Source organism: Mastomys coucha, unplaced genomic scaffold (genome assembly GCF_008632895.1).
Source record: "Mastomys coucha isolate ucsf_1 unplaced genomic scaffold, UCSF_Mcou_1 pScaffold22, whole genome shotgun sequence".
Lineage (NCBI taxonomy): Eukaryota > Metazoa > Chordata > Mammalia > Rodentia > Muridae > Mastomys > Mastomys coucha.
The window spans coordinates 68,108,948-68,113,696 of NW_022196905.1; positions in this window are offsets into that span (position 1 = coordinate 68,108,948).

The following is a 4,749-nucleotide window of genomic DNA, read 5'->3' on the forward strand; positions in this document are numbered from 1 at the left end:
AGGACCTCAGAGGGGACTCTGATGAACAGGCAGCAAGGGATCCAGGCCCCAGCCCAGCTGAATTCTTCCAACAACCATCTGACACTGAAACTGAGTGTCTACCCTGAACCTTCATATGGGACCTCTGTCCCTGAGAACAATCTGATGGCAACCTCATGAACAATCCTAAAGCCCAAGATCCACTAAGTCATGGCTGGATTCTTCCCTGCACAGCAAAAATGCAAGATAACAAGGTGTGTTAATTAAAGCTACTGAGTGTGTGGTGACTGAGTACTGTGGTGACCAGCAGTAGGTAGCAAACAGACTCTCCTGTCTAATTAATCCCTCGCTCTGACCTGCCAGAGAGCTCTAAACTCTATTTGTCTTCAGTCCTGCCTCTGTTTTGGTGTCAGTCCCCACAGACTTCATTTGGATAAAAAATTACATCCTATCAGTCAGGACCCTACAGTAGTGAGGACACACTCAAGCAGTGTAAGTGGAGAAGGTGTGCAGCTTAAGCAAGCCAACATGATTTGGGGCATCAAGGTGACCTAGCCACAGCAGAAAGACAAAGTTACAGCTTCCTAACAGCTCAAGGGGTGCAAATAACAGCAGCAGAGTTTGATGGAAACTAACAGGGAAGGCAGCTTCTCTCCCATGGTTTCGGGCTGAGGCTGGACAGTACAAGAAAGTACCTACCCTCTCTCCCCGACTTCCAAGCTCTTGTGAAGTCTCCCATTGGGTAAACGTGTCCAGCGGTTATAGGTTCAAGATGATGTAGGGCATAGAGCAAAAGAGAAGCCTTACGAAAACATCTGGGCAGAGGAACAAAGGGAAAGCATGCGGAATATCTACTAACTGGACTCTTTTTACCTTGCTCAGCTCCAGTCTATAAAGTGAGCAATCCTCTGCTCTACATGGTCCCAGAATACACTGTGAAACCCCCTCATGTTCTGTCATCTTCCTGGCCTTCTTCTGGGGATGTCCACCACCATGCCCCAGGTCTACTCAAGCTGTCCTGTGGAGAATGCATGCATTGAGAAAGGACTCCTTTTCTTTGTGACCATATTCAGCTTGCTTCTGTGTTCCAGACACATCTGACCTTCCATGTCCTTCCCTCCCGCTCTGCCTTTTACATTCCGGAAGACCCAGCCATTATTCTCCCCAACAAAAAAGACACTAATCATCCTGTAGTACTGTGGTTCCTCCTCAGGGTAACCCCTCTGTCTGCTGGCCTGAGGAGGTTTCTTCCTAGAGTATGTGACCACAGCTCTGAAGGGCAGCCCTGCTTCTGTGGCATGGACCTGGAACATTCTACCTATTGCATTCACATTTCTTAGCTCTGGGTACAAATGGGGTCATACTGATAAGAGGAAGTCATATTTCTCCTTCTCTACGTGCCGGAGGTCCTGCTATATCCTAGTGATCCTCCTGACATTAATAACAACAACTCAGCCACAGCCTTAGCTCTCACCTCTCTGGCCCCTCAGTGATATCTCTGCTTCCCATCCAGGCTTAGAGAGGCCAGCTCTGCATCCTCAGCTCTGTAGGGTCCTTCTGTGACTACAGTGCTATGCCCCTGCCATGCCACTTCTTGACACCACACAGCTGGAAGCTCCATGCTGCTGGAGCCACGCCAGTCCCTGCAGCTTGCTTCAGCAGAGTTCTGCAGTTCTCAGCCATGCCCCACAACCTCTGCACTGTCATTCACAGTGGTCTCAAAGCGACACGCACTCCAAAAAACAATCCTTTGACTTTGTCTGCAGACTCTGGGGTTTAGACCTGATGGGACTGGGGCAAGAAATGGTCACCTTGTTGTCGTCTTCAGTAGGCAGATTCATCCTCTGCAGGCAGATTCCTTTATTCAAGACAGTGGTCTCATCTACTTGGATGTTTACAGGTTCTTTAGTCCACCAAACCATCAGGCTTAAATGGGTTCTAGGGCTTCATTTGTCTAACAGAAAGAGCTGTCTATCTGTATGACCAGAAGTGTATGGTATGTGATAAATCTACGGGGTGAAGCCTGATGTGGGAAAACTCTGCTAATTAAGGTCAAAGTCTACCATTGACTGGATAGCCTTTTGGGGTTTGGCACGAAATGAAGGACTCTCTTCATCAGCAGGGCTTCCCCTTCTCTGATTTAATCTGGGGAGTTCCTCCTCCCCCCACCTCTACCTGCAGAATGTCATGTAGCCTTAGTTAGATTATGGGATCAATTAATTTCCTTTCTCCTGATAAGAACTCATTCAGCCAGCACCTGAGATTCCTGAAATGCCGCCCCATGCTGATGCGTTTCAGTACCTCAAGCCTTCAGACAATGACTTTCTGCTCATCCTGAATGTTTCTACCCCTCACCACCACCCCCATACTATGTAAACCTTGAATCACTCCAAGTAAAATTGATCTGCCTCCCTGCATCTAGTCCTGGTGTGTCTTCTTCGATGTACTTACTTACAGGGCTTCCAAACCCTCTCTGTTGTCTCTGCTCCCTTTGACCTCATGGACCAAACTCTGCTGATGATGCCCAAAGGTAGAAAGGGTCACACCCATGACCACTCAGAAAGATGGACCAGGGATGTAGAGCAATGAGCTGGTCTTAGCACTGCCTTTACAATCCTTCAGTAAGAAAATGAAAGAAGCCTACTGTAGGCCGAATGAAAGACTTGGCTTTGGAACTCAGTCATACCACTGAGTTTTGGAGACTCCTTTGTCTCTTGAGTAGAGATTTTGGTTTATTTAACTCTGAGTCCTCAATGATCAACAGAATATTAATTAACATAGTTTTTGTTTCTTAAACCAGGATCTTACTATGTAGCCCTGGCTGGCCTTGACTCCTCAGTAATCATCCTGTCTCAGCCTCTTAAGCACCAAGATGTACACGTGTGAGCATGAGCCCTGGGCTTGACTACATATTGGAATCCAGTTTCATTTGCTGTCTGTGATGGGTCTCCTAAAACGATTCTAAGGCAAGGCTTGGGTGAAGGTGTCTTATTTGAGAATAGGAAGAGAGAGGCCCGTGAAAGGCACATAATTGTGTGAGTCTCTATTGAGGGCCACTCAGCTCAGTCCTGTGAGGGATCCCCGAGGAAGCTTGTGGAGTGGCCCTCCAGCAATCATCGAGGTATGTAGAAGTCACTAGAGAACTGCCATCCTTATTAATTAATGTCTGCCTCCCTCGAGACTTACTATACCCATGCTTGTGCTTCTGGGTTGTTTCTGGCATCAGAGGGCACTCAATGTGTGAGAACCCATCAGGTGGTAAAGCAGAGGATGGGAGGGAGTGATGAGAGGCTGTCATGGGGTTGAAGATAGCTGACTTTTCAGGGGCAATGAATACAGATGGATAACAGGCAGCTCTGGATGAGAAAGGGATGGATCAGCAGTGCCTCATGAATTGGGAGAGGAAGACAACACGAATTCATTATTCGCCATTTAAAGACACCTTCTCCTGGGAGTAGTTTTATCTTTAGAGGCAGGCTACATAAATGGTTTTGGAATAAATGAAGAGTCTGCATTTATTTTATCTATTTATTTTTGTTTTGTCTGTCTGTCTGTCTGTCTGTCTGTCTATTTTTCTGTGCTGAGTCTTGAACCCAGGGCTTTACACATGCTAGGCAACTGCTCCATCACTAGCCCTGATCATTAGTTTCAATAATCATTTATGACACCTTTGCTCTCTAGAGAGTCCTGCTTCAGACAATAAACTAACGCACCCTACCATATTTAGACAACAGCTGCAATCACCCCACACCCACACCCATTGTTAAAAGCTTACTGTGTATGCCCTCTGCATCTGTCTCTACCCCAAGCCAGTGTGAACCAGGACTGCTGTGTCTGGAGCTGGCCATGTCCTCACTGGACAGCAGAGCTAGAGGCTCAGAGGGTTGAGCTGTGAAGGGCACCTTTATCCTCACTTAGCATCCTGCAGCCTGCCTCCCTTGGTGACCTGGCCGTTTGTGGCTTGGTCTCTTTCCTGGATTTCAGCTCATCTGTATCTCCCAGGTTCTGTCTGTGTTCCATGGTTCAAGGCTGTGTCTGATCCCTGGTCATCCAGGATCTTGGGCTTCTTATCCCACTGCAGTCTCTTTTTCCTAGGACTGGGTCTAGCTCTCTGGTCTTTCTCTTAGGTACATCAGCTATTTCTTTTCTTTACTCTTTTCTTTTCCTTTTTTCCTTCCTTCCCCCTCTCTCTCTCTTCCTTCTTTCCTTTCTTGTTTTATATCAGATATTTCTATGTTTTGAATGTACTTATCCAAAGTCATCCAAAGTACTAGGAGGTGGTACCAGGAGGCTATGATATTTGGAAGTGAGACCTTTGGAAGTTGATAAGGTCGGAGCCCTAGCCCAAAGTGACCTCAGCTTTATAAAAGAAGAGACATAGAGTGGGGAATTTTGTTCCATTGTGCAATGCCACTAGCAATGAGGAGCTCGCCAGCGGTGACCCCTTGACCTTCAACTCCCTAGTCTTCCTACTGCAAGCAAAATAAAACATTGTTGCTCAGAACACCCAGAGGAATCTCCACTCCCAGGCGCTCTGACACACCCAGGATCAGAGGTGAGCAGGAACCAACATCTGTTCCAATATTGGGAGTAATTGGGTCCAGTGGAACCAGGCACACAGGAACTCTGCCAGCCCAGTGACTCCGGTTCCTTCCGGTCTGTCTGGGTTAGTGTTCTGAGCAGACCTTGGGCATAAGCTCTATAGCCAGTCCCACAACTCACAGAGAAAGCCACACTCCCAGGTGATTTAACAAGCCCAGGATCCCAGGA